The sequence below is a fragment of the Mytilus trossulus genome, chromosome 3, assembly GCF_036588685.1.
Source record: "Mytilus trossulus isolate FHL-02 chromosome 3, PNRI_Mtr1.1.1.hap1, whole genome shotgun sequence".
Lineage (NCBI taxonomy): Eukaryota > Metazoa > Mollusca > Bivalvia > Mytilida > Mytilidae > Mytilus > Mytilus trossulus.
The window spans coordinates 89514433-89525291 of record NC_086375.1 but is presented as its reverse complement, the minus strand read 5'-3'; positions in this window follow the sequence as shown (position 1 = coordinate 89525291).

Here is a 10859-nt window from a genome sequence, read left to right as displayed (position 1 = left end):
TATCGATAGTTGTTTATTTCTGTGTCATTTTGGTCCTTTGTGGAGAGTTATTATACACGACTCTTTCTATTATCTTATATATGTCGCCACCAATTATAGATATAAATGAATTCCAATTGATTTTCATTTAAACAAATGTGGTTTTTGTCTGATTTACGTATCGATTAATCTGTATTCAGCATCGAGCGTTTTTTTTTTATAATTTAACAATATACATGCAGTTAATTGTGGCGCTTGTATCGACTTATTTCTGTTTAACTTCATGTGAAGGCAATTGCATAAGAACAAAAACAAATGTGGAAAAACGAATGTATGTTTAAAATCATCGCTTGGTACGGAGTATTGATTACCGATTTATGAATTTCGAACAGCGGTATACTACTGTTGTTTTTATATACAAAAATGACACTCGATTTATCGGTTAACTGACACAGTTGCTTTCTTACGATTAAACAAAACATATTTTTATTGATACATTCTAACATGTTTAACCCCGCCACATTATTTATGAATGTGCCTGTCCCAAGTCAGAAGCCTGTTGTTCAGTGGTTGTCGTTTGTTTATGTGTTACATATTTGATTTTCGTTCATTTCTTTACATAAATAAGGCCGTTAGTTTTCTCTTTTGAATTGTTTTACATTGTCGTATGGGGGTCTTTAAGAGCTGATTGTGCGGTATGGGCTCTGCTCATTATTGAAGGCCGTACGGTGGCCTATAGTTGTTTATGTCTGTGTCATTTTGGTCTTTGTGGATAGTTGTCTCATTGGCAATCATACCACATCTTCTTTTTAAAATAATCAATCTAAATAAGCTTAAGATTCGAATATTTCCGTTTTATTTTCATTCAAAAATCCTTCAAACAAAGTTACATGTATGAGGTATATGAACAATTACGGAAGCGTATTAGCGCCACACATTTTTTTTTCCCTATGTTTGCGTTATAACGCAAACATAGGGAAAAAAAATGTGTGGCGCTAATACGCTTCCGTAAACAATAGCATTTTTCAAAGGCTTACACTTTAAACTAATCTTAATCACTCCCAACCTCTGTACCGTCAGAAAATATATTTTGATCATGAGAACTATTAGATACCCAACACATTTGGGAAATCGCAACGTCCGAGAACAAGAGAACAACATAATATTTTTAAGTAATAACAAGTTCGTAGCTCTAGCACCCTGTATACTCTTCGAAAATAAATAATGACATGAGTACGTTCTTACCCTCACCCTTTCGTAGATTATTGAATGTTGGTTTTTACGGTTCCTATATACTATTCTTTGAGTACTATTTTTTTCTATAGATGTTAAAACGAATTACTTGATAAGACCAATTTTTATAATAAGTTAAAGCAATACATGAGCTCTTAATTATGGTAGTGAACTCCGTGGAATATTATCTAGTCCTAGATAATTATGATGAGAGTTTTAAGATCACAAGACGACGAACCACGATATATAAAATTCATATTGATTTGTGGTTCCATTTTTGTTTTACCGAGCGAGTACTCAAGTATCGCTCGGTAAATCCAACGAGTAATTGATTAGTAAATCTTCATCAAGAATTAAGTGTAGAAAAGTCAAATACTATTGAAAGCTGAAAGAGTCCTACATTGTATACACTCTAAAATGTGTTACTTAAAATGCTCCTCTCGTGATATAAGACCAATCGTTTTCAATTCACTGATCATAATTGAATTTCAATCTGATTCACGCCGCCTTACGATACTGTTGTCAAGTCATTAAATATTGCATATGTTGGCGTTAATATTAAGTCACTGATAAGGTCTTTGCAACGGAACTAAACACATTTATTCTAAAACAAAATGTTGGCATGACACGGGTTTTGTTTTTCTCATATATCTTATGATGGTATGATACTAAATCCCTAACGGGAAGGATTGTGCCTCCTGATGTTCATATGATGAAATCATAATCTTTCAGTCAGTTTAATTGAAGTCTGGAGCTGGCATGTCAGTTAACTGCTAGTAGTCTGTTGTTATTTATGTATTATTGTCATTTTGTTTATTTTCTTTGGTTACATCTTCTGACATCAGACTCGGACTTCTCTTGGACTGAATTTTAATGTGCGTATTGTTATGCGTTTACTTTTCTACATTAGTTAGAGGTATAGGGGGAGGGTTGAGAACTCACAAACATGTTTAACCCCGCCTCATTGTATTATTTTAATCTTAGTTTTTTGTTTACAATTTGGAAATTGGTATGGCGTTCATTATCACTGGACTAGTATATATTTGTTTAGGGGCCAGCTGAAGGACGATCCAGGTGCGGGAATTTCTCGCTACCTTGAAGATCTGTTGGTGACCTTCTGCTGTTGTTTTTTATTTGGTCGGGTTGTTGTCTCTTTGACACATTCCCCATTTCCATTCTCAATTTTATTACACTAGTTATTTTGAAGCCCTTTATTGCTTGTTTTTCGGTGTGAGCCAAGGCTTTGTGTTGAAGGCCGTACAGTGACCTAAAATGGTTTACTCTCATAAATTGATCTTTGGATGGAGAGTTGTCTCATTGCCACTCATACCACATCATTCTATATCTATAGAAAGAGGTTGCACTGGGCATTTGTAATACCCAGCAACTTACCGTCGCTTGTAATAACAGTTATTAAATTTTTCATCTTTGGTTAAAATTTCAAACTCAGACCTAAGATCATCTAAGATTGTCTCTTTAGTAAGTGTCGTTGTAGTAAATGTTTAGTTTCGCAGTCAATATTTAATTTTATTTAACAAGCAGGTCATGTAATATTGTTCTGGGGTGCAAATGGATGCACTAAGATTGACTTATCACAATTTTTTGAGAACGAAATCAATTAGTTTCTATCCACTTATGTATTGATATTCAGTTATCATAAACTTGATCATGTATATTTCCGTCATCAGTGGTGGATCCGAACTTTAAAAAAAAGGAAAATAACACAAAATACCAAACTCCAAAAAAAAATGCAAAACAGAAAATACCGTATCAAATGGTAAATTCAACTGCAGATACACATTAAACGAATAGAACCAACTGTCATTAAACATTTTACAAAACACTTTATGTTATGCGTTGTTTGTAACGTTGACTGCCTCAGATCCTACTTTAATGCAGTCTGCAAGTGAGAATGGTACGTCGAAACTGATGTTCATATTGTCTAGTTACAAAAATATACCAGTAAAAGGATTTATATTGAAACATAAATAAGCATTCAATCGATTTTTGATTCATCCTAAGTTTTTGATAATCTCATTCAAAGACTATTTGGCTGGTAATAATAAATTGTATTCATAATGTCAAAAAAAATTTCCATACGGCTTACTTTGTTTTGTGTACCAAGGTTTCAAGGGTAAATTTTCCTAATGATGGTTATTTTTGATTGGTCAATTTTCCGGTCGCTCTGTTCCTAAGGAAGTTAAAATGATTTATTGACGCGATAGTCTTTTTGTGAAACGTGGTATTCAATCCTGTGTTTGTATTGACAACCCATGTGTTAATGGTGGTCATGATGCTTAAAGTTTTAATAAATTGTCCGTGTGACAATTAAATCTAGATGACTCGATATACTCAAATCATGTAACACAACCGGTTTTAATATATTTAAAGATAATACAATTTTAGATTTTAAATCTATTGATACTGTCTTGTTCATTGTCATCTAATCATCGGTTAAGTAAAGAATAAAATACAAGTAGTTGATTTATTAAAACAATATTGCATTAAATTGACATGCTGTATAAAGTCTGTCTCAGAGTACTTTAAATCACCGGACAGTTTATCCATATCTATCTTAGCGAACAGAAAGAGTATACTCGGTGATACCGTTATTATGATCTGCTTAAAGTTACCTTTACAAATTTACAAAAAAAGTTCAATGGATGCCTTACTGATAATTATTCTGGTGTTTATTTCGTCAGTGCTTGGTGAGTATCTTACTAAAACATTAAATAAAAAACACTCTTAATATATTTGAACAAAATGATGCAATCTTCAAAATAATTCTTGGAAGCTAAATACACATACATGTGTTGCATCTATCAAACAATCAGACGTAACAATTGCACCCTTCTTCCTCTATATGCGAAATGGGATAAGGGATCCTTTATAGACCGTGTCTGTTGTGGTTTTTTGTTTATTAGTAGAAATGACAATTTAGTACTCTTTTATTCATTTACGTTTTTTGATTGAGTTAAGCCTGCCAATTGATATTTAACCGTGTGTTTTCTATGTTGTGATGTTATGCTATTGTTTCAGAAAAGGGGAGAAGGTTTGGATCTATTAAACGTTTAATTCTGCTGCAAATGTTTGCACCTGTCCTAAGTCAGAAATATGATGTACAGTAGTTGTCGTTTGTTTATGTAATTTAAACGTATTTCTCGTTTCTCGTTTTTTTTATATAGATTAGACCGTTGGTTTTCCCGTTTGAATGGTTTTACACCAGTAATTATGGAGCCCTTTATAGCTTGTCGTTCGGTGTGAGCAGAGGTATTGTGTTGAAGGGTGTACATTGACCTATAATGGTTTAACTTTTTTTTCAAATTGTTGTTTGGATGGAGAGTTGTCTCATTAACACTCACACCACATTTTCCTATATCTATCTAGGTGACTTACTTAGAGGTTACATCTATTATTATTCCCAATTTTTTATACAATGCCATTATAAGTTTATTTGTTTTATGAAAATGTACTCCAAGCACTCAATGCTATTTTTTTTATTTTCTATTTTGTTTATTTTCTTATTTTTTATTTTTATATTTTGAAATTTGGTGCTTTGTCAAGATCTTCAGATGATAAAAAAAAATAACTGTAAACAAGATGAATACTGTACATGGTTCCCAGTTTTTGATAGTGGCCATTGTTAAGAAAAATCAGGTGAGCGAAACATGTTCTTTGGATCTTTACGATTCCTATTGGCTAAATTAAGGCTGTAGTAATTAAACGGAGTTCATTATCGGAAATCCGTTTAGAATATACAGTCAAGACAATAATAATAGTTTTGGCTTTGTGGAGTAAAAATGTCAGGAATGTCCACTGATTTTTAATGAGACTTATAGGGTCTGCATTTGACTTAAATATTCCTTCTAGTCATCAACAAGTTATTTATTTTGGGCCTTATGGACCAATTATACCAACAACTATTTCTATATTTATGAAATCTACAAAAGGATCAAAAGACATGTCAATTGTTTTAAATGAAAAAAATAACAAATATCACATCACAGGAAAAGTGATCCTTAATCCTATATAGACATAATATTATTTGGAATTAAATATACAGACCTACATTTTCCATAACTAAAAACTCAATATTACAGTGGCTCCAATACAGGATTGATCACAGAAATTTGGGAACTAATAAATTACAAAATTAAAGTCTCACAAAACATTAAATGCACTTACTGTACGGACTCAATAGAAACTATTGAACACATATTCTGGACATGTCCAAAAGTTTTTGATGTTTGGGAAGAACTTAATAAATGGATATATTCAAAATTAATTTAGATATTGTCTAATTTGGGACATTAGAAAAAAAAACAGAAAAAAATACATAAGAAATCTCATAATATTATTAACTAAATATTATATATACAAATCAAAAATGCAATGTGGACAAGTAACAAGTGTAGCCTTGAAAAATTATCTTAAAGAAAATCTGTTTATTGAAAAGTTATTTATTTTACATGGATTTTAATCTTAATTAAGGATCTTAATCTTAGACGGAATCATTGAAAAACAAATATTTGGTATCATTTAACATACAAAATTCTGCTTTGGTAATATTTCAATCTAGCAACTATATTATATATTATATATTATATCCGGTTATTAACAGTATTAGCCGTTTATGTTTGTTTTATACCAAAGATTCGATACCAAACAAATTGTTATCGTATTTGCATTTCAATTTAGGCATGCATGGTATAAATATTTCATTTTGACATAACCAGCTTTTAATTTCAATTTTATTTATTGCAGATATTACATAGAAATAGAAATATTCTATAAATGAATGTTGGTTCAAAGCATATTAAACACTGTTATTATATCTTATTGTTTTATTGGTTTTAATATTGATTTTGTTATCAGTATATTCAAAGCAAACTAAATAGTTTTGTTATCAGTAAATTCAAAGCAAACTAAAGCTAACTAGCTGTGATATAACTGCGAGTACTCTTAGATCTGTTCTTTGTGTCTTTTTGTGTCGGAATGTATATGTTCCCCCACCACGTCCACTTGAATTTTTGTCCATCTGATGAGTTAAGCTTTTTTCAACTGATTTTTATAGTTCGTTCTTATGTTGTACTGTTATACCACTGTCCCAGGTTTAGGAAGGGTTTGGATATCGCTTACATGTTTAACCCGTACACATTAGTTATGTGCGTGTCTCAAGTCAGGAGCCGCTAATTTAGTGGATGCCGTTTGTTTATATGTTACATTTTTGTTTTTCGTTCATTTTTTTAATATATAAATAAGGCCGTTAGTTTTCTCGTTTCGATTATTTTACATTGTCTTATCGGGGCAATTTATAGCTGACTATGCGGTATGGTCTTTGCTCGCTGTTGAAGGCCGTACGGTGACTTATAGTTTTTAATGTCTGTGTCATTTTGGTCTCTTGTGGACAGTTGTCTTACTGGCAATCATACCACATCTTCTTTTTATATAGATAGTTTTGCTATATACGTATGCATTTTGAAAGATCTATGATCTGTAGATTCTTGTACCTTTGCATTGCACAAGGTCAAGATTTTCTCTGGCTGCTTTTTACGTCTTATACTAAATCCGTTGGATAATAGATGTGTAATAATTGAAAATTAAGTCTTAGATGAATACTTTTTTTAATTATTCTTAGTGCTTTGAACCAGCGAGTACTCTCATATCTGTCCTTTTGTTGGGATGTAGAAATATTCGGACACATTCACTCTATGCTTTTGCTGTGTGAATTTGTATCCTTCTGATGAGTTTAGCATTTTTTAAATGATTTTATAGTTCTTTCTTATGTTGTACCGTTACACAATTGTCTTAGGTTAGGTGAGAGATGGGATCCCTCTAGCATGTTTAACCTCGTCGAATTATATATGTATGTGCTTGTTCCACGTGTGGAGACTGTAATTCCGTTTTTTGTCGTTTGTTACTGTATTACATGTTTGTTTTTCGTTCATTTTATTTCAACTTAAGTAGACCGTAAGTTTTCTTTTTCGAATTATGTAACGTTTGTGTTTTCTGGACCTTTTAAATCTGATAACGCGGTATTAGCTTTGCGCACAGGTTCTAGACGTAATAGTGACTTATAGCTGTGTCATTTGGTTTCTTATTGCGAGTTGTTTCATTTACAATTATACCACCACATCTGATTTTATATAATAAGTTCATCCAGTTTTTTGTTCAAACTAATTTCTATCTAACTTGCTTCGTTTATTCAGTATGCAATAGTCTCCTTATAATGACAACAGTAGTATACCGCTGTTCATTAGCAATACAAATAAAGGCAACAGTAGTATACCGCTGTTCAAAACTCATAAATCCATGGACAAAAAACAAAATCGGGGCAACAAACCAAAACCGAGGGAAACGCATTAAATATAAGAGGAGAACAACGACACAACACCGAAACGCAACAGCACACAGAAACGGACCAAGCAACAGACAATACACCACAAACAAATTTAGCGAAAACCATTCCGAGTCACAAACCGAAACTGAGGTAAACACATCAACAATAAGAGGGAAACACTGGAACAACACAGACATGCTATACTGCTACAAACAACAAACGCCAACATACATGGAAAATTAGATAACAACTGCATAATTTCAAACTTATTTCTAATACAAAATGTTGGTTGAAAACTTCCCGCATATATGGCAATACTAGACATACAGCTAAAATATCAACATTGCGTGAACGGAATTAAGTACAAATAAAGAACATTCATGACAGAAATATACATACAATACATATTCTTGTATGACGTCCTTATTACGCTTTGTATACAAAAAAAGTAAAATTACAAAAATACTGAACATTTGGAAATATCAAAACGGAAAGTTCTTAATCAAATGGAAAAATCAAAGACTCAAACTCATAAAACGACTTAGTAGAAAATGATGGTTTAAACCTAGTTTTATAGCTAGCTAAACCCCGACTTGTGTGAAAGAAAAGAGGGACGAAAGATACCAAAGGGACAGTCAAACTCATAAATCTAAAACAAACTGACAACGCCATGGCTAAAAATGAAAATGACAAACAGAAAAACAATAGTACACGTGACACAACATAGAAAACTAAAGAATAAACAACACGAACCCCACCAAAAACTAGGGGTGATCTCAGGTGCTCTGGAAGGGTAAGCAGATCCTGCTCCACATGCGGCACCCGTCGTGTTGCTTATGTGATTACAAATCCGGTAAATAGTCTAATTCGGTAGGTCAAATTCATGAAAGGGAAGGGGATTGTAGTTACGACGTAAGGAACATATCCGATATCATAAGTGAAACGGTTATTCCATAACGGTCAACCAACTCGTGATGGCGTCCGTAAAATTTACGAAGGGATGATTTCAACTTCACCATTTGGAACTCTTGGTTTAATAGCTTCCTTGTGAGCAGTAACCCTCTATCAAGAAAATCATGATAGGAAATGCAAGCACGGGAATATCGTATTAATTGGGAGATATATACCCCGTATGCAGGTGCTGCTGGAATGTTGCTACTTAGAAATGGAAAGTTCACAATTGGAAAGCTGAAATCATCTTTTTTGTCGTAAAGTTTTGTTTTCAACCGACCCTCATTGTCAATTTCTAGATGTAAGTCAATATATGAAGCCGACTTAACTGTATCTGTAGTATCCTTTATCTCCAATTCGATGGGATAGATGCGATCCACATAGTCACCAAATTTTGAATTGTGTGACAGTCGCAAAAATACAAAGCCGTGCTCTAAGTACAAAATATGTCTGGCATTTGCGCACAAACTTTCTGTTCATATTCTTGCTATTTTCATTGTTATCCTTATGAAATACAAGCAATTTAGCAGCTTACATAAATTGTAAGTATAATATATTGTTTATCAATCAATATATATTTACCCTGCTATTAGTTTTCAAAGTTATCAAATATGAATATGCAATGTATATACTCCACGGGGTAATCGGGAACAGCTAATAATTAATAAATATGAAAAAAAAGATGTGGTATGATTGCCAGTGAGACAAAAACTAACAATTTTAGGTCATTGTACGATCTTCAAGAATGAGCAGAACTCATATCGCACAGTGAGCTATAAAAGGTTACACGATATAATGGTTTTTTTTCGTAAGCCTCGATATAGAGCAAATACTGCATTTGTCCTATTAGAAACGAAATAATTCTTTCGTATGATGCTTTATGATAATTTTTACATGTAGAGGCAATTTTTTTCACCACATTTTACACCTCACTAACTCTCAGTGCAATATATAGACACATATAATGTCTACCCATAGACCATGACTGTTAAGGAGTTTTTTCATTACAATAACAGAATTACAACGGACAAACATCCATTTACCTACAATAACATACCAATACACTACAATAAAATAACAAATTGGGCGTTATACGAATTTATCAACGCTACAAAAAGTGACGTCACAGATATTGTTTTTAAAAAAAAAATGAGACTAAGTTTAATATAAGGTCAATGTTATGTATTCGATAACCACAATCAGATTTTCAAACATTGCGATCCTACAGCTCTGAAAAATAATAGCTAGTATAGTATTAAAAAATCTAAGCGTTTAATATAATTGTATCCCAAATACTTGAAATAATTAACAAACAATATTTCAGTTCACATTTATTTTCATATGTACTCATTACTCACTTGTATATCATTCTATATATAAAAAGTTTAGCTTTTCAAATTTATATTACCGTGTTTCGTCACCCCCAGTTTTATGGACATAAGTGATGCTCAGTCTTTAGTTCTTTTTGTTGTTTTTTGTGTACTATTTATTGGATTGATTTGGGGTTTTTTTTGTATTTTTTGAAGCTATGGCGTAGTCATTTTATTTTCAACTGATTGATTTAAATGTCCCTCTGGTATCTTTTGCCTCTCTTTTTCGTCGCATTTGTCGACAAATTTACGAATTAAAACGTAATACGAGCATGTATTTTACAGGTGTCGATCCTATCTGTCCTAGCGGTACGGTCTCCACAGGTTCAGGCTGTCTGAGTATTGGGTAAGTGACGACATTACATAAATCTAAAATATGAATTAATACAGGGAGAAGTGCGTAAGTTTTTGCAAGTGTCTGCATGGCATAAATCTAAAATATGAATGAGCACAAGGCACCGCATAAGAATAGCCTAAACTGAACGAGGACGAACAACAAATATGAAATAGTTTAGAGCAATATATGTTTTAATTACATTTCTCCTCCTTCAGATACAACCAACCTTTAAAAACACACGTTAAACTGTTAGAGGCTATACATGTGTTGTATTTTCACAAGCTGTAAGATTGAGAGAAGCACAAGTCTGATAATGTTCTGATCCTATCAATTTCTACAGAAATAAGATTATACGATATGATTCGCAATGAGACAATCACATATCAACAGAAAATGACCAATAATACCGTACGGCCTTCAACAATGGGTCAACCTAATACCGTAAGGCACAATTAGGCGTATATGAAATATGAGACATTTATTCAAATTAAGCAACTGCAAAACTAATAAAACAATAATAAACGAAATCTGTCAAATTCATGCTCACTGATGTAACTCAAATTCCCATATTTGATTTATTACAACGTAACACATTTATCCAAATTGTACAAAGTAAAAAATATACAATTTACAGTTCATGCATGGGATC